This window comes from Schistocerca gregaria, chromosome 4, assembly GCF_023897955.1.
Source record: "Schistocerca gregaria isolate iqSchGreg1 chromosome 4, iqSchGreg1.2, whole genome shotgun sequence".
NCBI classification, from domain to species: domain Eukaryota; kingdom Metazoa; phylum Arthropoda; class Insecta; order Orthoptera; family Acrididae; genus Schistocerca; species Schistocerca gregaria.
In genome coordinates this window covers 595699394-595726843 of record NC_064923.1, presented here as the reverse complement: position 1 = coordinate 595726843, position 27450 = coordinate 595699394, and the positions used below count along the sequence as shown (strand labels likewise).

Below are 27450 nucleotides of genomic sequence, written 5' to 3'. Positions count from 1 at the left end.
TTCAGTGATGGCCCTTTTTTGGAGATGTCCATTCCTCTTCAACTGTGCTGCCTACTGGGCTATTCCTTATTGCTGTATCTACAGCGTTAGAGAACTTTAAACGTATCTCGTCATTCCTTAGAACTTCCATATCCCACTTCTTTGCGTATTGATTCATCCTGACTAATGTCTTGAACTTCAGCCTACTCTTCATCACTACTATATTGTGATCTGAGTCTATACCTGCTCCTGGGTACGCCTTACAATCCAGTATCTGATTTCGGAATCTCTGTCTGACCATGATGTAATCTAATTGAAATCTTCCCGTATCTCCCGGCCTTTTCCAAGTATACTTCCTCCTCTTGTGATTCTTGAACAGGGTATTCGCTATTACTAGCTGAAACTTGTTACAGAACTCAATTAGTCTTTCTCCTCTTTCATTCCTTGTCCCAAGCTCATATTCTCCTGTAACCTTTTCTTCTACTCTTTCCCCTACAACTGCATTCCAGTCGCCCATAACTATTAAATTTTCGTCCCCTGTTACATACTGCATTACCCTTTCAATATCCTCATACACTTTCTCTATCTGTTCATCTTCAGCTTGCGGCGTCGGCATGTATACCTGAACTATCTTTGTCGATGTTGGTCTGCTGTCGATTCTGATTAGAACAACCCGGTCACTGAACTGTTCACTGTACTGTGAACTGTTCACAGTAACGCACCCTTTGCCCTACCTTCCTATTCATAACGAATCCTACACCTGTTATACCATTTTCTGCTGCTGGTGACATCTATACTAATATGTAAAGAGAAAGAGTTGGTTGAATAAATCTCGAAAAGTTCTTGACTGATTCGCTTAAAATTTTTACACATCGCTGTAATAAATACTGAGATGGAACTGGTCCATGAATTTTTATTTATAAACAATATTGTACAGGTTTTATGTTAAAATCGTCTGCGAGCAAGGAAATGCTGTGTTGTGAAAATGTGCGTGTTCATTTCCTTCCTCGCAGTTGGCTTTAACTAAGATAGCTTCAATTGCATGTGACCAGTGGTACATTGGGTATGAATGAAACTTCTCGAACTGCAGGATCTGCGAATATAGTGATAATATTTCGGATTGTTTTGATCGTGAATGGGTAATATTACAATGTTTCAGATTATTGATGTTGGTTAGTAGTACTTGAAGAAACACAACATTCCTGCTGTACGGGTTTTCTTTTAAAAGTGGCTGCGAGGAGGAAAACAAAACAGCATGTTATTCTGTACTAATTTTTGTATGAAATTGTATATACGGAGATACAATATGTATGGGAGTAACAGTCTAATTATTTAAATTCCCTGTTATCGTAGTGAAAACCTACTACGAAAAAGGAAATGAAGACGCACATTTTCACAGAACAGCACAACATTTTCGCAATGGATTTCAACAGAAAACCTGTAAGTTGTGTGAAACAACATACAGGGTGTAACGAGTGTAAGTGCAGATGTTTCAATTAGTGACTAAGGACGGCAATATTACATTAGTATTTGTGTCATTTGCAGGGTAGTAATTATAAATATTTCAAGTCATATTTTTAGGTAGAGTAGCATCTCCAAGTACATGTGGCAAGTGGAAGCCATAATGCTTATTTTCCCTTGGGCAGCTGGTTACCTGTTGCAGTCTGGATGCATGGACATAAAACAGCTTGTACTACTGACAGGCATAATCCACTTAGTGGTGCAGTTACGTCCATGCAAAAAACACTGGTCGTAAAGTTTGTGACGTGTTTGTGGGAAGACAAAACAACCAACGCACTAATTGTGTGGACACATTAAGGTATCACATAGAAAAATATTTGCTCCCTGCATAGTCCACGTCAGCCCAAATGCTTAAAGAGTGTCGTGTAAAAATTTGAAAGAAATTGGTCAAGGACTCTTCGAGAACTTTTTTATTCACATACAATATGGGTTTCTTACAATTTCAATTTCCGTAAGTTCGTTGTGAGCGGTCGTAATGAGGAGCTGAAATCTGCATCCTGACACACTTCCCAGGAATACTCCACACTAGGTCATATGTCCGAATCCAGTACGTATTTAGCAATTGCGAAGCTTTGCCGAGTTTGCTAGTATACTATAAAATACTGATATGCGTAAAAGTGTCAAATTGAAAGAATAAAGTGAATGAATAACGGTATCGAGACGGAAGTACTCCATATTTCTGCAGTGTTCCTACTCACAGACACGCTGTCACTTAACAGCGCAAGGGAAATAAAAGCTACAAACATTAGTCAGTAATACATCTGCTTACCTTCAGTTACTTGCTTCATTTTCCAGCTTTTATGAAATGTATAGTTTCGGAGCTTGAAGTAATAATAAAAATACAGGTTATATTTCACGTGGTTGTAAAAAAAAATTAGGAACGAAAATTAGTTAAAAAATGGCACGTCTCTACACGTTATTGTTTATCTGTGGTCTTTCAGTATTTTAAAATAAATGTTTGCCAAAATATTTCTAAAAATAGCACAGGTTTTTGAAGTCATTTTTTACACATCTTTGCCACAAATACAAAATGTTCAAATGTGTGTGAAATCTTACGGGACTTAACCGCTAAGGTCATCAGTCCCTAAGCTTACACACTACTTAAACTAAATTATCCTAAGGACAAACACACACACACACACACACACACACACACACACACACACACACACACACACAAACACACACACGCCCGAGGGAGGACTCGAACCTCCGCCGGGACCAGCCGTAGAGTCCAAGACCGCAGCGCCACGAGTACATGTCACAGAGATACGAATATAATCAGCTGTCATTTTTAAATGCTGTTGAAACATTTCTTTACGATTTGTGCTGCTTAGGAACAATATTTCATACTAGTAAGATACACATATTTCAAGCAATTTGTATTCTTCATCGGTAGTTAAACGTGAAGTCAGATGTAGCTTCAAATCGCACAAATTGAGGAATTATGAGTTGAAATTACTCTTTATTCCGCTTGCAGTGCACTCATCGACAGTCGCAACAGTCATCGCACGCATTTATAAATTATAACAAACGACACGATATGTAACCTCCTATTAGAACATTAGGCTTATGCCATTCTCAAAAGTTTCTGTTTTACTTGAATGTTCATGAACGTGATCTAAATGCCAAATAGGCGCTTGTCAGTCAGACATTCTACAAAATTCAATGTCAGGTCTTTTAGACACAAGTACGCAAATAACGCAAATTTCATTTTTAATGCGCTCATTATTTTCAGTTCCTTTTCAGAGACGAAGACCTACGAAAGTGACACATGGTAACACCCAACGCACCTTATGTACAACAATCAGACCTACCGTATAGACAATGCATGAAACCTAACGCAAAACCGGTTATGAACTCATATTCAGTTAAACGAGTGATTGTGGTTGTTATACGCTGCAATGAAAGCATTGTCGGGTATTAACAATTAGTGCCAGTGTTTTCATCTTTTGCAAATAAAAACGTTGAAATATTTCTTTCCTTGTTCGACGTGCGGCTGAAAGGTTTTTTTTTTTTTTTTTTTTTTTTTTTAAACTGGTACGTCCCATTTCAAGTTCCTAGAACAAGTAACAGACCTATGTGTCCTTCTCGAAACCAAGAAACAATACGCTGCACACGATTAAATAAGGACTGCTTATGTGAGGAAAAAAACTGCGGATTGTATACCAATTTGTGGGCACTTCTCTGATACGAGGATACACGAACTTTACAACAAATTCGACAGTAACAAAGCTCAAATGCAGCCATGGATCGTCGCATTATCGTTCAAGCCTAATTGAAAGCACGGAGAACACAAACATGATATGTGGGGTTAAGAAGGGCGCAGCGTACGTCACTTACAGTATTATAGCAATATCTGTCGCCCAGTGGGGTCTCCGGCTTCATGACGCAGGGGGCTAAACGTCAGTTCTCGCAGGCTGTAAAATTATGTACCGTTGGCTACGCCTGAGATTCTTATATTCATTCTGCAGGTGTTCGTGTAGTCGTCCGTCCTATTATCACCTCGAATAAATAAAATTACGTCATTAATTGTGCTTGTTTGTTTGTTTGCTGTAGCTGTGGTACACACTGAAATCCCCGCACTACAGTACCGTAGCAAAGCCACTATAGGAGCCAAAACTAGAAGGTACAGCGCATCTGCACATTAACTGCCTGTACCAGGACTGCAAATACGTACCAGCAAACAAGCAAAAGATTGCGTAAGTTTTTTTTTCTAAGTGATAATTAAAACTTTGTCTACCTCTCGTACTGTGCCCTATTGTCTTCAAGCCATGGTATCCTTACTCCCCACAACGTTACTATCAACACAAACTTTCAGTCACGGGTACCATAAAGTTCTTTTCTCTCTGATGCTGCATCTACCCATCTAATCTTCAGCATTTTTCTGTAGCATTATATTTCAGAGACTGCTGCTCCCTGTAATGCTTCTTCGTCCACATTTCATATACCTTATAGGACTACAATCGAATCAGATAATTTGTTTCTCTTAAGAAAGAAACTTCATAGCTTCCTGACACTTGAAATCATATCCGGTGTTGACATACTTCTTTTTCTAACAAAAACTTTCGTGCTGTCGCTAATTTTTTGTGGTGGCAAAATCCTTGTGACTAGCCCCGCCTGGAGATCGAAACAGGGGACGATTTCGCCTCCCAGATATTTTATCCAGGAGAATGCTATCATTGTGCCATACAACACGTTTGTAAACAAAACTCCTTTTTCCTTTCCAATATTGGTATTCAATTTCACACACGCGCTTCACCTTTTTTCTGGAGGCAATATTTACTTGTTCCATTGCAATAGAATACAATTCTGTTTTAATGCAGGGCGAATCACTTAAACGTGCGCCGCAAATATTGCGGTAATGGAAAATTGTATCGGTGTGCAGTTTTCGCAGAATATACTGATAGTCAGGGGCTCGTACTAGTAGGCAATAAGCGGACTGCAATAATATTTAGAAGGTGTAACTTTTGTGCAAACATACACTTTTTTAAATGGAACAATTCCATTGATATTAACAACTTAAACGTAGGGTAAATTAGAATGTTAGCGATGTTTGTTGCAGTATTCTACTGCGAGTGGTTTAGGAGATATCGTATTTTGAAAAGTTTCTACAACGAAACTTGTTTGTGCCATTCAGCCTGCGTAGTTGCAAGGCACGGTGCTGACATGTTTGCTTACTGTGTGCTTTTGTGTTCCTTGAGTGCACTGCGACTTGATAGTCGCCCAGTGTCTGACAGTGAAAGTCCAAGGAGTAGGTCGTGAGTGCAAATGCAGTAAAAGCCGACATGGTCATGGTTTGTGGAGATTGTTGGAAGAACTCGGTTCTTTCTTTACGAAGCATGTCGCAAGATATCCCAATAAACCTCAACCATTTATCAGTCTCTTCAACCATTTATCAGTCTCTTCAACCATTTATCAGTCTCTTCAACCATTCATCAGTCTCTTCAACCATTTATCAGTCTCTTCAACCATTTATCAGTCTCTTCAACCATTCATCAGTCTCTTCAACCATTCATCAGTCTCTTCAACCATTCATCAGTCTCTTCAACCATTCATCAGTCTCTTCAACCATTCATCAGTCTCTTCAACCATTCATCAGTCTCTTCAACCATTCATCAGTCTCTTCAACCATTCATCAGTCTCTTCAACCATTCATCAGTCTCTTCAACCATTCATCAGTCTCTTCAACCATTCATCAGTCTCTTCAACCATTCATCAGTCTCTTCAACCATTCATCAGTCTCTTCAACCATTCATCAGTCTCTTCAACCATTCATCAGTCTCTTCAACCATTCATCAGTCTCTTCAACCACTCATCAGTCTCTTCAACCACTCATCAGTCTCTTCAACCACTCATCAGTCTCTTCAACCACTCATCAGTCTCTTCAACCACTCATCAGTCTCTTCAACCACTCATCAGTCTCTTCAACCACTCATCAGTCTCTTCAACCACTCATCAGTCTCTTCAACCACTCATCAGTCTCTTCAACCACTCATCAGTCTCTTCAACCACTCATCAGTCTCTTCAACCACTCATCAGTCTCTTCAACCACTCATCAGTCTCTTCAACCACTCATCAGTCTCTTCAACCACTCATCAGTCTCTTCAACCACTCATCAGTCTCTTCAACCACTCATCAGTCTCTTCAACCACTCATCAGTCTCTTCAACCACTCATCAGTCTCTTCAACCATTTACGTGGATATGTTACTCTAACACCTAGATAACGTAACATAAGGAAACAAGTGACGACAGAAAAGGGAGAAATTAATGTTCTTGCTGCTGATCCAGTTGATCCGCACTCTAGGTCCCGCGCAATCGCACTAGGAAGTGGCATGAGTCAGGCAAGTGTCCTGCGAATTGTCCATCTACACAGATACCATCCCTATCACATCTCTCTCCATCAGGGAGCCGCATGGAAGGATTATGAGAATACTGTTTACTTCTGTACACGGTCATTACGACAGGATATTCCATATGTATCATGCATTTTGTTTAGTGACGAAGCCACTTTTACCAATAGTGTCCAGGTAAACCTGCAAAACATTCACTATTGGCCCGTTGACAATCCATGTTGGCTTCGTCAGCGGAGCGTAGGAGTCCATGGGGTGTAAAAGTGTGGTGTGAGACAGTGAACCATCAGCTCATAGGTCTGTTTCTCATAGACGGAACACTGAACGCGCACGAGTATCGCATCCTCCCGACATACATCTTCCAGCCGCGCGGGATTAGCCGAGCGATCTTGGGCGCTGCAGTGATGGACTGTGCGGCTGGTCCCGGCGGAGGTTCGAGTCCTCCCTCGGGCATGGATGCGTGTGTTTGTCCTTAGGATAATTTAGGTTAAGTAGTGTGTCAGCTTAGGGACTGATGACCTTAGCAGTTAAGTCCTATAAGATTTCACACACTTTTTTTTTTTTTTTTTTTTTTTTTTTTTTTTTTTTTTTTTTACATCTGCAACGGACGCTACAAGACGTTCCTCTGCAAACTAGGAGGAACCTGTGGTACGAGCGTAATAGTTGTCTATCTCATTGTGCACGAGGCACTACAGCAAATCGTCTTCACGAATTGCTTCCAAATCGTTGGTCTGGACGCAGAGAACCTGCACCTTGACAGGCCCGTTCCCTGGATTTGACGCATGTACTCTTTTTTTTCTGTGGAGAAAGCTGAAAGATAATGTCTGCACGGGCATACCAACTACACCCGATGATGTGCAACAAGGTGTTACTCCAGCCTACTCTGGCATATCCGCTTAAATGCTAGCTCGTGTGCAGCAGTCTTTGCATACCAGACTTCAAGCGTGTATTGCTAGCATCCTGCGTTCCAGTTTAACCTACTTTTACTTTGCTAATGCTAATAGGCATTGCTCCATCTAAAAAGTGTATGTTTGCACAAAAAATAAGCTTTCTGAGTATTATTACAATCTTTTGACTGTGTTACAGTACGAGCCTCTTACTATCAACCCATTCTGTGAAAACTGCACAACAACAGCACTTCCCATTCTCGCAATATTTTGGTGCAAGTTTTAGGTGCTTCACCCTGTATACAGGATGTAAATTTTAAGTTGACAAACCGGAGTAACTCGAAAAATAAGCTTCACACGAAAAAATTTGTAGAATCCAAAGTTGATTATTTTCCAGGGGGACATTTGCTGGTGCTAAAATTAGCTCGCCACCCCAGCCCCCTGAGGGTGGGGTGCGAGGCAACTTTAAAATTTCAAATGGGAACCCATATTTTCTAGTGCAGAAACACATTCTACTTACAAAAATACGTACATTTTGTCTTAAACATTTGTTTTGGTTCTTGGTAGTTGTCGCTGTAATTCAAGAAAATCCATGTTCTCATTTTTGCGTATAAAATGGTTACGGATACATAAAAAAATACTTATTTTCTTCGTCAATTTTTATTCGCTAAAACTGAAACTCTCCCTCTCTCTCCATAGGTTGGGGGTTTGATAGAGAGGAAGTAGAGCTTTACAAATGTTGACCCAAATATTTATTTTTTTCCGCAGATTCGGATAAATTTTGTTTGCTTCGTGGTCATGAGGCCACACAACTTTTAATTATCAAACAAATCATCTGACTAGCAAACTAACTAACCAAACATCCTACGCACTAACGAGCGAACTCACTAACTCACAGAATAAACTAAGTAAAAGACTAACTGAGGAAAAGACTAACCCACTCGCTAACTAAAGATGAACGTATTCCAGTTTAAGATTTGGTGGTTCAGAAAAGGAACGATTAGTTTTGTTTTATTGTTATTTGCAAATACTCACAAATATTTTTTATTTATCCGTAACCATTTTCCAAGCAAAAATGAGAACATAGATTTTCTTGAGTTACAGCGCCAACTACCAAGAATGAAAACAAATGTTTAAGACAAAATGTACGTAGTTTTTATGTAAAATCTGATTCTGCAATAACAAATGGGGTTCCCATTTTAAATTTTAAAGTTTCCTCCCGCTTCACCCCCAGTGGGGCTGGTGTGGCGGGCTAATTTTAGCACCAGCAGATGTCCCCCTCGAAAGTAATCAACTTTGGATTCTACGATTTTTTTCGTGTGAAGCTTATTTTTCAAGTTATTTTGGTTTGTCAACTTAAAATTTACTCCCTGTATATTAACCACACATTTAAAACAGCTGTCGCTCTAATTTATTTACATAAGCGAAAGGCATTTATAGCTACATTTTTCAATAAAATTCTCGAGTTATGCTCGTCGATACAACCTGCCAAAGTGATTACTTCTCAAAAAGCCGATGATACTTAGGTTGTTTCGTCTTTTCTGCCGTTCACTTTTTTTACCACGTACCCACTAACTGTTGTGAACGTCGTGAACTAATCAGAAGATTAATTTTAAGGTAAGTTTGCTGGCATCTAACGCTTAGGTCAATTTGAATAAAATAATTTCGTGTATTATGCCGCGTCGTTATAAAACACAAAAATAAAATAAAATATCGACGTACAAGGTCCTACTTACTGGGTACAAGCTACCAGTTCGCTGTTGCCTACGAATCTTCTTCAAAAGTAGCAAGGCAATTGAGTATCGTACCGACACCCTTCCATAGAAACCTTTACTTTGAATGGTATTGCAGAATGTGACTTCGATAGCCAAATGACTACCGAAGTAAGAAAGCATATACCAGAAGACTACCACCAGAACGTACCAGTCTAGCCGTCCTGAAGAGCGTCGCTGCAATGAGTGTGAAACGTCAGGATTATAGTGGATTTTATTGTTTCCCAATGATGCAGCCCAATACTCACAATACACTTTATTTATGAAGAGACTGTACAGATCTTGTAGCTTGGTTTCATATTTTCGTAATAACACTGGTTGGCCCAACGTCCTTTACAGGTAGAGTATGAACGTTATCCGTAGACGATAACCTTCCGACTTGAATAACATGTGTTGAATCTTCGCTTTGACCTTCGTCTAGTATCAGGTTACTTCACTGAATAACTATGCGTTTGAAATTATGACGATAGCGTAACTCCAAAAGTGTTACAAATATCTGTTAGCGGTGCACGAGACTATCGATGAGATTTTTATTTCAGTATGGTTCATTGAACAGTTGATTTAGTCTTGTTGAGGAAGGCATTGGAGTACCTTCAAATACAGTAAAAGTTAGTTATTCGCGTAATTCACTGCTTTTTGACTTCTGATAACATAGTAAAATTACGTACCTGGCATTGTTCATGTTTAGTTTTAGGTCTAGGTTTTTACTCCTCTGAGCACCGTCGACAGATGGCCATTCACCGGAGTGAGAGCATTATTGATATTTTCACGTCTAGCTCTTACACGTGGCTGAAGTTCGTTCGTATTGAAATAGTGTTTACGGGATAACAATACTGACGAAATGTCGTTGAGATACAAGGACATCTGTGAAGATTTTACTACAGCATTATCTGTGAGAACTAATCTTACAGTATTGAGCCACCTACGTAAGTTTCTGTAGAATCGCTTTGAGGCACATGCCTTTAATTAGCGAACTGCGATAGCGCCCGAGAAATTTGTCTGATTGGAATGAATACATCCGTTGTACAGATTTAGCTGTCGACAGTATTTCAAAAGAAAAACAGGTTGTGTTACATTTACAGCGATTTTTCGCAAAAAAAGAAAATGTTGTTTTCTCTTCTTGGAACGCATTCCGCAGCGTGAGGCTGTTCAAAAAGTGGATCGGATCAATTATTTAAAGCCTCTGCCTATCTCAGCAATCCTGCGAATTTGCGAGAACGTAGCGAGCTGTGTGAAGGGCTGTTGGAATGCTGGGCCCACGAGCGGAATCCTGGAGGCGCTCCGGGTCTGAAGCCTCTCTGGCCGTTATCGGCATTTCAGGTATCCACGGTTCCGAGGAGGCCCCAGAGAATTCGCCGTCCTCTGCGTGCAAATCTAAGGACGCAACATAACTCAGCTCACATCTGGGTAATCACTTTGTTGGCGTCCTCCCTATGAGCATTTGGTTTTCTGTTGCTGTTATATTTACACTACCGGCCATTAAAATTGCTACACCAAGAAGAAATGCAGATGATAAACGGGTATTCATTGGACAAATATATTATGCTAGAACTGACATGTGATTACATTTTCACTCAATTTGGGTGCATAGATCCAGAGAAATCAGTACCCAGAACAACCACCTCTGGCCGTAATTATGGCATTGTTACGCCTGGGCATTGAGTCAAACAGAGCTTGGATGGCGTTTATAGGTACAGCTGCCCATGCAGCTTCAACACGATACCACAGTCCATCGAGAGTAGTGATTGGCGTATTGTGACGAGCCAGTTTCTCGGCCATCATTGACCAGACGTTTTCAATTGGTGAGAGATCTGGAGAATGTGTTGGCCAGGGCAGCAGTCGAACATTTTAGGTATCCAGAAAGGCCCGTACAGGACCTGCAACATGCGGTCGTGCATTATCCTGCTGAAATGTAGGGTTTCGCAGGAATCGAATGAAGGGTAGAGCCACGGGTCGTAACACATCTGAAATGTAACGTCCACTGTTCCGAGTGACGTCAGTGCGAACAAGAGGTGACCGAGAGGTGTAACCAATGCACCCCATACCATCACGCCGGGTGATACGCCTGTATGATGAAGACGAATACACGCTTCCAATGTGCGTTCACCACGATGTCACCAAACACGGATGCTACCATCATGATGCTGTAAACAGAACCTGGATTCATCAGTAAAAATGACGTTTTGCCATTCGTGCTCCCAGGTTCATCGTAAACTACACCATCGCAGGCGCTCCTGTCAGTGGAGCAGTGTCAAGGGTAACCGCAGCCATGGTCTCCGAGCTGATCGTCCAGGCTGCTGCAAACGTCGTCGAGCTGTTCGTGCAGAAAGTTGTTGTCTTGCAAACGTCCCCATGTGTTGACTCAGGCATCGAGACGTGACTGCACGATCCGTTACGGGCATGCGGATAAGATGCCTGTCATCTCGACTGCTAGTGATACGAGGCCGTTGGGATCCAGCACGACATTCCGTATTACCCTCCTGAACCCACCGATTCCATATTCTGCTAACAGGCATTGGATCTCGAGAAACGAGAGCAGCAATGTCGCGATACGATAAATCGCAATCGCGATAGGCTACAATCCGACCTTTGTCAAAGTCGGAAACGTGATGGTACACATTTCTCCTCCTTACACGAGGCATCACAACGTTTCACCAGGCAACGCCGGTCAGCTGCCGTTTGTGTATGAGAAATCAGTTGGAAACTGTTCTCACGGTGCCTCGTTGTGCCCACCGTCGCCAATCTTGTGTGAATGCTCTGAAAAGCCAATCATTTGCATTTCACAGCATCTTCTTCCTGTCGGTTAAATTTCGCGTCTGTAGCACGTAATCTTCGTGGTATAGCAATTTTAATGGCCAGTAGTGTAGAAAGAAATACGACTGTGATTTTACGTGACATTGATTCGGTAAGTCGTCACTAGGATTCCGGACGTATGTGGCACCAGATATTAAAACACAGGTCACGCTTCGTTGAGAGGGTTTTCTTGACTGAAAGGTCTGAGGAGAGGCTTGATGACAATGTTTTAAAGAAGAAAACGAAATTTGGAAACACAGTTGAGCTTAGTGTGTCACCTGGAAGAGGAAGGCGTCCCATCGCGGTGGAATCTTCTGACTTGGTTGCTGATGCTGTAACTGACCATGCAGCATGTGACCAGGGTCGTGCAGTGTTACGAGAAGTGACCATCTGATGGTCAACAGTACGGAAATTTTTGCGGTATGTTTTACACTCGCTCGTGTATAAGATCCAGACGGTGCAGCAACTGCAACATGATATGCAGCAATGTTGCGAATTTCCTGTTAGTTTTCTAGCACGCATCGAAGTTGATTACATGTGGCCAGGCAATATTTTATGGAGTGGCGATGCACGTTTTACCCACTGTGCTGCATTGACTACACAGAACTTCGGAATTTGGGGTGCTTTTAAACTTCGTGTTCTGCACGAGGGGAAATTGCGCTCGCCATCTACATCTACATCCATACCCCGCAAGCCACCTGACGGTGTGTAGTGGAGGGTACCTTGAGTACCTCTATCGGTTCTCCCATCTATTCCGGTTTCGTATTGTTCGTGGAAAGAAAGATGGCGGTATGTCTCTGTGTAGGCTCTAATCTCTCTGATTTTATCCTCATGGTCTCTTCGCGAGATATACGTAGGAGGGAGCAATATACTGCTTGACTCCTCGGTGAACGTATGTTCTCGAAACTTTAACAAAAGCCCGTACCGAGCTACTGAGCATCTCTCCTGCAGAGTCTTCCACTGGAGTTTATCTAGCATATCCGTAACGCTTTCGCGATTACTAAATGATGCTGTAACGAAACACGCTGCTCTCCGTTGGATCTTCTCTATCTCTTCTGTCAACCCTATCTGGTACTGATCCCACACCTGTGAGCTACATTCAAGCAATGGGCGAACAAGTGTACTGTAACCTACTTGCTTTTTTTCGGGCCGGTCGCGGTGGTCTCGCGGTTCTAGGCGCGCAGTCCGGAACCGTTCCACTGCTACGGTCGCAGGTTCGAATCCTGCCTCGGCATGGATGTGTGTGATGTCCTTAGGTTAGCTAGGTTTAAATAGTTCTAAGTTCTAGGGGACTGATGACCTCAGATGTTAAGTCCAATAGTTCTCAGACCCATTTGAACCATTTTTATGGTCATTCAATTTTAAATCAATCCTAATGCCTACTCCCAGATAATTTATGGAATTAACTGCTTCCAGCTATATTGTAGCTAAATGATAAAGGATCTTTCTTTCTTTGTATTCGCAGCACATTACACGTGTCTACAATGAGATTCAATTACCATTCCCTGCACCATGCGTCAATTCGTTTCAGATCCTCCAGTATTTCAGTACAATTTTCCATTGTTACAACCTCTCGATATACTACAGCATGATCCGCAAAAAGTGTCAGTGAACTTTCGATGTTATACAGAAGGTGATTTATATATATTGTGAATAGCAACGGTCCTACGACACTCACCTGCGGCACACCTGAAATCACTCTTACTTTGGAAGACTTCTCTCCATTGAGAATGACATGCTGCGTTCTGTTATCTAGGCACTTTTCAATCCAGTCAAACAATTGGTCTGATAGTCCATAAGCTTTTACTTTGTTCATTAAACGACTGTGGGTAACTGTATCAAAGGCCTTGCGGAAGTCAGGAAACGCGGTATCTACCTGGGAACCCGTGCCTATGGCCTCTGTGTCTCGTGGACGAATAGCGCGAGCTGGGTTTCACACGATCGTCTTTTTCGAAACCCGTGCTGATTCCTACAGAGTAGATTTCTAGTCTCCAGAAATGTCATTATACTCGAACATAATACGTGTGCCAAAATTCTACAACATGTCACTGTGTAATGTCGATTCACAAGCACCGTTATCCTCGGTCCGTTCTGTCTTGAAGAGAAGACACACACAGGGCCTGTCAGTTGTACCGTGAAGTCTGGAAGCCATGGAGACCTCCTTATAGAGCAGGGTATTGCTGCTTTGAAAGAGACCAACAGTGTCGCAACTATTGGTTTCATGTAAGATACGGCTCCTCCAGTGAAAGATCTGCTTAATGCAACCTTAGTGAACGCGATATCTCCAAAGGTTTTCCAGATGCATCACCTGCAGGATCACCTGAGTCCATGTGTCATTTGCTTTGGGAATATGTGATGCAAAGTGTTTATCAGAGACATGTTCGGTATCTCCGTGATCTGAAGGACAACATACAGGAACACGTAGCTGAGATTCCACGGGAACTGCTGCGAGTAACTATAGACAAAGTAGTTTTACGGATGCAGCGCCTCGTCGACGTCTCCGGCGCTCGTATTGAACAAATTGTGTAAGCTGCAGTTAGTAATAAAGTCAATATTACGCCTTCCTCACTGGTTTGACCTTGTCTGCCCAAGTTCCGTTCCTAATTCACGACATATCGAAACATTTGTATGCGTCTTTCTTCCATTGGCAGCGCCAGATTTGCACCTGGTGTCCAAAATTTAAAATAGCGTTAATCGGTTCCGCATTAAAGAATTGGAATATCAACCGATAATTACGGTCCACAACCGATCTCTCTGAGATGTTGCTCTTTTATTATTCCCATCTGGTACTTACCGTTCTCTCACACGTGAGTTCGCGTGTAATTAGTCGGGAATTGAAGTTTTTAGTATATTTTAGTATGTTATGGCGCACTAGACATTCCGCATAACTATCGCAATCGGTAGGAAGATTTTGAAGCCCCCCACGTTGGATTACATTGGCGCTGAACGTCTGCTATTAGACCAAGTCGTTATGCCTGCCATGTCACACTGCGCTGACAGCTTTGGTGTGCCGTTCTCTCTCTCTCTCTCTCTCTCTCTCTCTCTCTCTCTCTCTCTCTCTCTCTCCCTCCCTCCCGTTCTGTGTACCTTGGACGGCTCGGTGTTCCTTATCAGCCTCGTTGAACAGCCATGTGTTAATGGCGTAGGCCATGACTTCTACCCTCCCTGGTGATACTCTAGTACTGAATTGGACGTACTCTTATCGCGGTCGATGTGAGTGTAGTAGGGATGGGACTGGCTGACAAGTGGAGACTGCGAATTGCTTTCTTCGTCAGCTATCGGTTCCCGATCCAGTCAGACTGCCTGCCCCTTAGAACGCACCACTTCCTAACCCATTGCTGCCCCACGTGTCAGTCGTGATGACGCACTAATTGATTCATGTAATTTGCATTCTAAAGAAAGTGTTATTAATCTCAATTGCAGGATGTGATTTTAATAAGTGACTACAAGTTTTTGTGCCTATAATACTCTGGTAATTTTACGGTTACTTAAGCTATAATGTTTTTTCTTTCTCATTTACGATGCAAAGTTTTTGCTAATGAAAGTGTCTTCCTGTTCAGGATATTTTACTTCTGATGAAGCCATATTTATATATACCGAAACCTTGGTCAAGAATTTTAATAAATCTTTATCCTTCAACTGTTTTAACTGTCATCATTTACCGTGAAGTTCCAAAGCAACCCTTAAAAAATCTTCATCTAGCCGCTTTCTAAATGGGTCGTGATTGATCTTCTATGATGCAGTTTCAACGCAAACATTCGAAAAATTCTGACGGCGATCGGGGTTGCTTGTACACAGGCACTCGAACATATTTATAAGAGCTGTTAATTTAAGGAGTACATTTTGATTCAGCTGAGCTGTTCACCTCAAATATTTCCGTTGTCACTAAATATACTGCAGTTAGGTTTTCCCACAAATGAATTATTAGGGAGTGGTCACTAAATGCCGTGCAGTGTTCTTCCATTGTTGTGTCAACTACAGAGATACAGTTTATATGAACGCGTAGTTTCTGTTCTGATATAACTGATACACCTCGGTGAGCTGTGAATCCACAGCCCCGAGTGCAGCCACACATTTACGTTCGATCCCCAGCGGGAATCTAAAGTTAGTGAGCACGGAGGACATGGACGGGGAATGCAGGTAAATGGTGGCGCTAGGTGGTAGCGAGAGTCGGCCGGGGAGCTTGCCGAGATAGTCTGAGCATTTCCCATTTACATGTCCGGTTGGCGCGGTGATCAGCGGAACTGCCAAGTAATCGGGCGGTGAGCACCCGTTTTCTTGATACTGTTACACACTACGCGTAGTATGTCACTCACTGTCGGCAAGAAACAACCAAGTCGTTCTCCTCTCTACCAAATTCACCTCGCCGACTCTTCGCTTTGCGTCGCGCCAGACCCGAAACGTCATCGCTTCGTTTGTGGTCCGGAACTAGATGTCTGACGCTTAATCTAGCGAATTCTGTCATTCTGCGCACCTGCCAGCCATGATCGAATAACAACTCAAGTGATATTGTTTCCGGATGACGTGTACTACTACCTGTGAATTCCTTCCGCAGTCTTGCAGTTCGATATTTCTTTGCCACCGGCGAGAAGAGTGTTCGCTATTTTTGGCCTTATGCGAACCAACAACATTGTGTTATTGTCTATAATCCGAAATACAGGCAGTACTCTTTTGGCTTCCTTTGCAGTGCTTTCTACGACCCGCCGCGTAATTGGAATATACCCACAATAAGCAGTTGATCTGATGCACTACTTCAAATCCAATTATACCCAACGGTAGAAAAAAACTCGCCTCTGCTACAGACATTTGATACCCTCTCCCTGCTTTCTATTCCTTCTTTCTCAGTTTAGGTAGAGCGTTTGGGATGGGCGTATTTAGGGACCTACACCTGAAGTGATGGATATTTTTTTTTTTAGACTCAAAAGGCGGTGAAAGATAAACCCTTTTTGTTGGTACCTTTTTAATCAGGAAAGTGGGGAGGTAGTTAGCAAAAGATCCCAGGTTCGAGTCTCGGTCCGTCACACGTTGCTGCTGATTCTGTATAAACTCCAGATGCAGCTCATAACATCAGTTCCTGGCCTTTCCATTCCTTACTCTCCTCCCCCTCTCCACCTTCAATTTACATAAAAAACAGATAGCGGTTTGAACGTCGCTTTTTCAAGTAAAACTATAGCACTTTCATTGCTACTACCTTAATTGTAAAAAGATGAATTCAAGGACGTTTTCCTCTTCAAAATCTCATTAGTAGTTTTGAGTAATTACAGTATTTAGAACATACGATTTATCTGTTTTACACATAGAACCGGTTGCTGTCTTAAGCGGAAGTTTGTGATTTTCATATTGAAATAATAAAATACGTCAACAGCTGGGCATGATTTCCTAAAGGAGTAAGATGCACTTCGCAGAAAGATTGAACGAGGTCGTTTCGGAGACAACAAGATTTTTAGAGCCCTGTTTCGTACAAATCATTTCGCACTTTTCGCAGATAAAAACCTGTTGCTTCAAAGTGTGATGTTAGTGAAGTTTCAGGTTCGGTTTTCATTATTGGCAACATTTTCTTTCTTTTGTTTAAATCCTGTATTCATTATCAAAAGGAATAAATAAACAAATATCAATTTTAATTTTCTAGTAAGAATGACATCTTGTTAGACATAATTACTGATCTTATGGTAATAGATTAAAATTTGTCACTGATAAGCGAAATATCTTACTGTTAAATCAAAGGATCATATACGTCAGTAATACTTTGGAAGTACTGATTAAAAAACGCTTTTAGGCACAATTTTCGTGTTTTATTGTATACACGATATGTTTCTGATCCTGTGCGTCCATCACAGGTGTAATTTGTCTTAAACAGGGCTTTATTTTTTCTCTTGAATGAAAAGAAATGTATGATAACCCTAAAAAGTTAAAAAGGCTTTTCTTGGCTTGTGTGATAAGCTTACTACACTGTTCATTATTTCCACTATTACGCACATATTTTCCGCGTTTGTCTTACGAAAATAGTAACGTAACATCACACGTTTTCGTGAGAGGAACATGCATTTCACTTCGTTCAAGAGAAAAATAAAGCATGTATTAAGACAAATTACACCTGATGATGGACCCACATGACCCGAAAAGCACCATATATGTAATAAAACACGAAAAGTTGCGACTAACGGCGATTTAAATTCGTACCCCGAAAAGCACCATATATATAATAAAACATGAAAAGTTGCGACTGACGGCGATTTTAATTCGTACATCCAACGTATTGTATACAGTTACATTTGAATCTGAAAAATATGGATAAAATTAAATTTAAAAAAGAAGAATCTATTAGACGAGTCTTGCGAAGGATATCCGTCACAATAATTGTTTGCTTCTTTGCTTTACGCACAGTGATTATCAAAGTTTCAGACGACTGTTTTACGTGCAAACATCACTTGTCCATCAGATATTGAAACGTACTGATATTTTCAAGAATTAAATTTATTTAAAAATTCGTGAGCACGATCATTAGGCTTTATGAAGCCTGTATCTACAAGTCCTTATTGGTAAAGTTTGAACGTGAGTTTTATACAACCCAGAAGAACAGGCTTTGTTCCAGTTTCAGCATTACCGCTGACTGTCGGCACGGATGAGTTGTTAGCATATTTTTTTTCGTACTTGTTGGTTGCTACAATACCCGTCGTTGTAAGTAAACGAACACTTAGGGATTTTTGCCGGCCGGGGTGGCCGAACGGTTCTAGGCCCTACAGTCTGGAACCGCACGACCGCTACGGTCGCAGGTTCGATCCTGCCTCGGACATGGATGTGTGTGATGTCCTTACGTTAGTTAGGTTTAAGCAGTTCCACGTTCTAGGGGACTGATGGCCTCAGAAATAAGTCCTATAGTGTTCAGAGCTATTTCAAGATTTTTTGCTGAACAAATTACTTTGACAATATTTTTTGGTTTCACTGGATACCACACCTACGGATTTACTGTGTAAATTAGGACATTGATATTTATTGCAGGCTAGAGACACTTTTCCTGTTACATTTGTTGTTGCAATAGTTTGACGTTATGGGATCTCTCAAGTGTTTGTTATTCGGTAAATTACCCAAGAAAGGCATTCAGCCTGAATCCCAGAGTAATTCCATTTTCAAACACCTTTTGACAGTCAAAGGAGGTCGACTACTTCTCAATTTTTTCGTATCTGGTTTATTGCGTTTCATTTATAACTTTCTCCACTTTACACGGAAAATGATTGTTAAACACCTAATTTAACTTCTTTATAGTTATTAGTGCAGTTATTGGTCGCCTGAACAATCTTCAAAGCAGAAATATGTTCGCACGAAAATACCTTTTTACATTCACTATATGAGCCCAATGTGGTGAAAGCTAAATAGCACTAGGGTGATACATAATGAGTTGCGCAAAGACGCAATAATTGAAAAAAAAAGTTTAGTAATATGTTTTAGCAGCCTGATCTTGGTTTTTGTTTCAGTGGCAGAGGTATTTCAGTGGACAAAGCGCTCTACTATCTTACGTCCCACCGCAGTTCGGACGAAACACGGCCGCCTTTGCGGCACCAGCCTCCCTCCCCCCTCTTCCCCCGTATGTAAGATCTTTAAACTAACTTAAGTCTTTGTAGCGCAGGCCGGCCGTATACTGACTTGAGTCTTTTGTAGCATAGGCCGGCCACGGCTATACGGCTGCCCGAGCCCTGCGACTGGCGCTCAAAGTTCCGGAGGGCCAGCAGCGATGGCCTCCTCCGGAAACAAGGCCGCCCACCATTCGCTCCGGGTCACCGACTTCCTAAGCAGATTCCGCCCCTGCCCCGCGCCTCGCCTCTCTTTTCACGGATTTGTTATTGCGTTGAAGTTCCGAGGAAGGACGCCTCCCTGTTGAGACTAAGCGCTCTCTCTCTCTCTCTCTCTCTCTCTCTCTCTCTCTCTCTCTCTCTCTCTCTCTCTCTCTCTCTCTCTGTCAGCCCAGAAAGCTGGCGACTCTCCGGCGTCCCAGCAGCCGCCCTGAAGTTGGGATGCATAATTCAGAGGCACCTGGAGCTTTGATCCTGCCAAAAAGTTACTACGCGTACTATTAATAATAATAATAATAATAATAATATTCAGCAATGATATAAATATGGCTTTTGGAAGAGGCAAATGTAAGAAAAATTGCATAGTCAAGGGAAAACACACTAAACAAGAAGATTACATATTGGATAACCACAGCGACTGCATAGAAGCGATGGAAAAAACAGATGCCTATAAATATCTAGGATACAGACACAAAATAGGAATAGATAATACAAATATTGAAGAAGAATTAAAAGAAAAATATAGACAAAGACTAACAAAAATACTGAAAACAGAATTGACAGCAAGAAACAAGACAAAAGCTATAAATACCTATGCTATACCAATATTGACCTACTCATTTGGAGTAGTGAAATGGAATAACACAGACCTAGAAGCACTCAATACATTTACACGATCACAATGCCTCAAATATAGAATACATCACATACATTCAGCAACAGAAAGATTCACATTAAGCAGAAAGGAAGGAGGAAGGGGATTTATCGACATAAAAAACCTACATTATGGGCAGGTAGACAATTTAAGAAAATTCTTTCTAGAACGAGCAGGAACTAGCATAATACACAAAGCAATCACTCATATAAATACATCGGCTACACCATTGCAATTTCATAACCACTTCTACAACCCTTTAGATCACATAACATCAACAGATACGAAGAAAGTAAATTGGAAAAAGAAAACACTACATGGCAAGCACCCGCATCATCTAACACAGCCACACATTGATCAAGACGCATCGAACACGTGGCTAAGAAAAGGCAGTATATACAGTGAGACGGAAGGATTCATGATTGCAATACAGGATCAAACAATAAACACCAGATATTACAGCAAGCATATTAAAGATTCCAATACCACAACAGATAAATGTAGACTTTGCAAACAACAAACAGAAACAGTAGATCTCATCACAAGCGGATGTACAATACTAGCAAATACAGAATACACCAGAAGACATGACAATTTAGCAAAAATAATACAACAACAACTTGCCATACAACATAAACTAATAAAACAACACGTTCCCACATACAAGTAGGCACCACAAAATGTACTAAAGAATGATGAATACAAATTATACTGGAACAGAACCATTATAACAGATAAAACAACACCACATAACAAACCTGACATCATACTCACCAATAAAAAGAAGAAATTAACACAACTAATCGAAATATCCATACCCAATACAACAAATATACAAAAGAAAACAGGAGAAAAAAATTGAAAAATACATCCAACTGGTTGAGGAAGTCAAGGACATGTGGCATCAGGATAAAGTTGACATTATACCAATTATACTATCAACTACAGGAGTCATACCACACAATATCCACCAGTACATCAACGCATTAAAGCTACATCCAAACGTATATATACAACTACAGAAATCTGTAATTACTGATACATGTTCAATTACCCGAACGTTCCTAAATGCAATGTAACATATACTCTACAGTTAAAAGGAAGTCACGCTTGATTAAGGTCCGCGTCACTTTCCATTTTTAACCAGACATAACGTCTGAGAAAGGAAAGAAAAAAATAATAATGTCTTTTTTCCTTACCAGTACTTCTTCATTTTCATGTTACTCCTGGTTCTCTCAGCTTCCGTGTTTGTAATATTGATTTTGGTGTCAGTGCACCTGTGACCTTCCACTACAATCCTGTAGCTCGACCGATCCTGCAGAGATGCGTACCAATCTTTTTCTTTTTCACTTAATCCAATTGTCTCCATACCCCCGTCACTGCTTTCATTCGTTTCTTGCATGTTCCGTTCCGTATCTTCCTGGTCACGGACGATGGAGAATGGTAAAGTCATCAGTTTTGCGGCAAGGGACTCTGAAAAGTGGACTTGTTCCGCTGCAGTCTCTTTGATTCCGTATTTTGGCATGGACCGAAACAAGACAAAAACGTCCAGTAAATATTGGCTCTAAAGAGCGTACCTTAATAGCTATGAGCACTTCTTCATCTTTGATATTGTGAAACACACCTCTTATACTGAACAAGTGCTCTTAGCTCATAAGGTATGCATTTTAGAGCCCATGTTTACTAGACAACTTTGTCTTTTGCTTGGTCCATACTAAAGCACTCCGTCTTGAGGCCACGAGTGGCCTACCGGGGCCATCAGACCGCCGTGTCATCCTCCGAGGACGACGCGGTTAGGAGGGGCGTGGGGTCAGCACACCGGTCTCCCGGCCGGTGTGATGGTATTCTTGACCGAAGCCGCTACTATTCGGTCGAGTTGCTCCTCAGTTGGCATCACGAGGCTAAGTGCACCCCGAAAAATGGCAACAGCGCATGGTGGCCTGGATGGTCACCCATCCAAGTGTCGACCACGCCCGACAGCGCTTAACTTCGGTGATCTCACGGGAACCGGTGTAACCCCTGCGGCAAGGCCGTTGCCGCTTGGTCCTTACTTGCAGTAGAAGAGTTCCACATTGAGAGATATGAGAATTATTTTCGCTTATAACTTCCGACTTAGGCTGTTAACACAAATGGATACATTTACGCTTCTCCAGCATCCCTGAAAATTTTTAACATTACCACGGAATCACCTTGCATACATACGATGTCTCTTCTAAGTGTCATCAGGAGCATTTTGTCTGATGTTCGACAGACATTCTTAATTCAGTTTTTTGCAATGTGTTGATGGAATCGGTTCAAACAAATACGGCTCATCACATGTTTCATGCGACGCCGAATGTCAACGGCAAACGTCAGTCTGTTTTCTCTCATAAATAAAATGGTTTTAAAGAGCAATTTTACGTTCACATTTGACACACCGGTCCAAATTAATGTACTGCGACATTAGGTTTAGCGATGTGTATTAACAGGGACACTTAAAACACGACGAATAACCAATACTTCAACAGCGACTGGGCCCGGCGTTGGTTATTGCAGTACACGATACGGGAGAGGTCTGTAGCGTGGACGTGGCGAACAAACGTTTTATTATGTTTTACTGTACCTGTTAATACATATCGCAGTGGACGAATTTTGGACCGCTCTATCGAATGCGCATGTAAAATTCCATTTCAAAAACAACTTTATTTGTAATAGCGGACAAACTTACGCTTTCTACTAAACCTGGGCGTTGAGTGAAAGACGTAAATAGCAGTATTTGAACTGACTCCACCTAACCACTGCAGTAACAACGTTGTAAATATCTGGCGAAACTGCAGAGAAAATGTGCCTGGCGACACTTAGGAGAGACGTCTGTCCACTACCGTGTCACAAATTGTCACTTTTATCTTTCTTGACTGGCTTGTGAGAGGCATTGCCTTAGTATTCTTCACATTCATGCACATTATATCTTCCTCACAGCCACCTGGACTAATCGTGCAATATCCAGATTTGTGAGTCATTCAAATGTGACAGTGGTCCGATGTTTAATTGCATGAGCTCATTGGACTCCTTGTTAAGGTTCTTGTCCACTACGTCTGGCCACCAGAACGGAGCATTGCCATATTGTGCACCAAACACATCGTAACCTCTTCACATCTGCACTTACAATCCTGAAATAAGTAGTGGACCCTCTATACAATTCTCTCGTCCCACAGTGCTGGACCGAGATTAGCAAGGAATTAGCGTTCCGTGGATACAGTGCCGTTAGCATCACAGCACGAACGGCTGTGTTTGGAGTGGTTTCGTGACCGGGAAGCTTCGGCGGCTGATGAAGGACGTCGCATTACGTTCGGCTGTAAATCGTTGTTCTGCACCATCCCGTATGACCATTGGCGAGTGTGGTGGCGACGTGGACGGACGTCCAATTCTTCACAGCCGTGTTATTCTTGGTGTCGTGTGAGGAGCCATCGGGTATGACTTCAAGTTCCGGCTCACATTGACTGAAGAAGCTGTGATGGCACAACGATACATCACTGGCATCCTGCGTCCTCAAGTGTTACTTCTCTTGCGGCACTATCGTGTTGTCATATTGCAAACAGATCAATGCTTATGTAACCATGGCACGTTTCTTTGTGAACTGGTAGCGTGATGTACTCCCGTGGCCAGCAGAATCCTCTGATCTGTCCCCGAGAGAACATGTGTGGGACCAGTTCGGACATGAAGCCCGTCCCAGAGTCAGTATCCAGTATACCGAGGACCAGTTACAACAATTGTGGGTGGATCAGCTTGGCTCACGATACTACACAACGGCTTCTTGACTTATTTCAAACCGTATCAGACCATGCATTTAAGATAGAGAGGGTGCAACGTCATGCTGAGAAGTGAGCTCATACGTCAGGTTTTATTTTGAAAGTCTGACTCTGTTTTGCAATACTGCAGTAACATCACATATCCTCTAAACTCGAGACGTTTTGTTCATTTCATCTTTTCTGCTGGGCGCTTCACTTTTATTGACAGGTAGCGTGTTTGCAGAAGATGTAAGCTGCATGCATGTACCGCACCTGATATCCTCTACACATTTGCTACATTTATCTATATTCTTTTATACTCGTCATACATTCGTAGTTGTGTTCGTACCAATGCAGTTACTTTGATTACAGGTTCCTGCTCTAGACAATCGAAATGTCCGATATGCTGCTTGCACGCAGCTAAGTTACTGACAGGAGGACTGTTACATAATTGTATGCTGAAAGGTTTCCGAACAAAATGATTTACATCGTTTTAGATTCAGAGAATTCCCGGGCTCATCAAGAGACGAAATGGAAAGTTCAAACTGAGTGCTATATTCTCTCCCTGGAGTATTTCCAAGACCCTACAACTTATTTCAGAAGATAGATTAAAGAAAGGCAAACCTACGTTTATGGTATTTGTGGACGTATAGAAAGCTTTTGACAATTTTGAATGGAATACTCTCTTTAAAATTCTGAAGGAAATACGGGTAAAATACAGGGAACGAAAGGCTATTCACAATTAGTTCAGAAACCAGATGACAGCAATAAGAAACGAGGGTCAGTGGTTGAGAAGAGACAGGGTTGTAACCAATCCCCCATGTTTTTCAATCTGTACATTGAACAAGCAGTGAAGGAAACGAAAGAAAAATTGGAGTAGGAATTAAAATTCAGGGAGAAGAAATAAAAAAACTTTGAGGTTGCCAATGTCATTATAATTTTGTCAGATACAGCAAAGGATGTGGTAGAGCAGTGGAACTAAATGGACATTGCAGTGTTTTGAAAAGGGGATATAAGATGAACATCAACAAAAGCAAAACAAGGATATTGGAATGTAATCGAATTGAATCAATTGTTTGTAAGGGAATCAGATGAGGAAAAGAGACACGGAAAACAGCTGATGAGTTTTCCTATTTGGGCAGGAATATAACTGATGATGACAGAAGTAGAGAGGATATAAAATGTAGACTGGCAATGGTAAGAAAAGCATTTCTCAAGAAGAGAAATATGTTAATATCGAATATAGATTTAAGTGGTAGGAAGTATCTTCTGTAGGTATTTGGATTGTAGCCATATATGAAAGAGAATAAATCCTTTCGAAATGTAGTGCCATAGAAGATTAGGTGGGTAAATGACGTAACTAATGAGGAAGTACTGAATAGAACGGAGACACAAATTTCTGGCAGAATTTAACCAAAACAAGGGATCGGTTAATAAGTCACATTCTGAGATATCAAGGGAACGACAATTTAGTATTTGAGGTAAGTGTGAGAGGTAAAAATCGTAGTCGGAGACTAAAAGATGAATACAGTAAACAGTTTCAAAAGGATGTAGGTTGCAGTAGTTATTTGGAGATGAGGCTCGTACATGATAGAGTAGCGTGGAGGACTGCATCAAACCAGTCTTCGGCTTGAAGAGCATAATAGCTACAACAAAGGCTTTTACTTACAGCGAAGTGTGTTTTCTGTACTAGATACATTTTGAGTTGTGTAGCATAAGAATTGCACGGTATTGAGAAATATCTCACACTTAATAAAGGCCTTTCGAACGTTGTATGAAATCCATCAGTAAACACTTCCGGGCTAAATTGCCGTGGTCGATCTGTAGAACTTCTTCTCCCTGACGTTTCGTTCTCAGCTACGGAGAACATCTTCCGAGGTGAGTCGACGACAGGCTGCTAGGAGCTGGGGTCGCCGCTTATATGGAGATCGTAGAGGGCGCCACCGCACGTCACGTGGCGTCGATATGTAGCTATCTCTGGCTATCGTCTGTTCTCTCGATTGCAGGCAATCGATTGTCACGTGATTGATGCAACGTCGACCGCCATATTTTGTCCAATTTTAATCCTTCTTCTTGAGTCGTCGTCTCACCTCGGAAGATGTTCTCCGTAGTTGAGAACGAAACGTCAGGGAGAAGTAGTTCTACAGATCGACCACGGCAATTTAGCCCGGAAGTGTTTACTGATGAAGACGCCGGCCGTGAAAGCCTACATGGGATGGTTGTATGAAATATTGTCCATTTTTTTCTCAGGTGTCAAAACTGGGTTCCAGCTGTCTACTCTTGGTGTGAACTTTGCATTCTAGGAAGTGTACTGAAAAATCAAAGTTTTCCTGAAAAACTGGGCGTGCATGGCCAGTGTCCATTTGTGACACCTAATAGCAGAAAGAAATGAGGAGTAATTGATGCGTTATTCGTTTAGCCAACATTGGTACAGTAAATTTCGAATATCATACTGTACTACTGAAAGTAGAAAAAACTGAACAAACATAGGAAGCAGACTGTACTGTATGTAGGCGCCACTATTTTGGTAACAGTGCGTGCAGGATATGCGCTATCCACTCGAAAGTTCCTGGCCTCTCTGATACTGTGGAGTGATTCTGTTCAGAAACGTTTCCGCAAACAATTGAGTAGCATCTCTGCCATTGCTATGGACTGTGACGTATTCAAATATCATGTAGGGCAGTTCTGTACTTGTGTACTAAAGCACGACGTAATGCTGTGAACTTCGTTACTGATACACAACTACACGGTTTTGATGAGAACGAAGTACTAACGTAATTTGGAAAATTTGCGTATGAAGACCGTCAGCTGCAGAGCATGCGTCCATATTGTACTGATGATGGCTATTGGGTTGTTCAGTAAAAACAGTGAAACGAATATTATATGACCTGCATTCGAGGCAGCAATGTTTCTTCTTTTGATATTTCTACTGCTGCACGTACAGCGTGACTCGGTGACAGAATGAGTACCACCTGACACAGTACTGTGAAATAAGCGCTTGTGCGTCAGGTATGACAGTTAGGGACAAGAGCGTCAGTCAAGGATAAAAATGCATATAAGAGTAAAAAATGAAGCAAGCGCTAAATTAGCAAATCCACAGAGCATCCCAACAAATATCACCCGTTTAAATAAAAACTAGGGTGCTAGGCAGTGAAAACTAAGACTAATAATTCGTCTGTGTGCACAGATGTGTAATGAATGGTTCTTACGATTTGTCGATCTGGAAATCCTCGTCTCGGCTGATCATGGTGTGTGCTAATTGCATGTTCCCACTTTTCCTTGACTACTGAATCCTAATAGCATGGTATTCAGGGCAATATCCTGACTTTCCCGTAAATAGCTTGATGGAATTGCTAGAGGAAATACAGTGTTCAGTCAGTGCAGATTTGTATGTTTGTAGAAGTCCATTGAGTCGCTGGTGTTGAATGCACCGTA

The 27450-nt window shown here is 41.6% G+C and overlaps 1 protein-coding gene and 1 pseudogene across 2 annotated transcripts in view; one reads left to right on the top strand and one right to left on the bottom strand.

Moving 5' to 3' along the window:
• The window catches only part of LOC126266778 (hexosaminidase D-like), a 903571-nt gene that overhangs the window by 800038 nt on the left and 76083 nt on the right, over window positions 1–27450 (top strand). The window lies entirely within an intron of this gene.
• LOC126268405 (5S ribosomal RNA) lies at window positions 22169–22286 on the bottom strand (annotated as a pseudogene).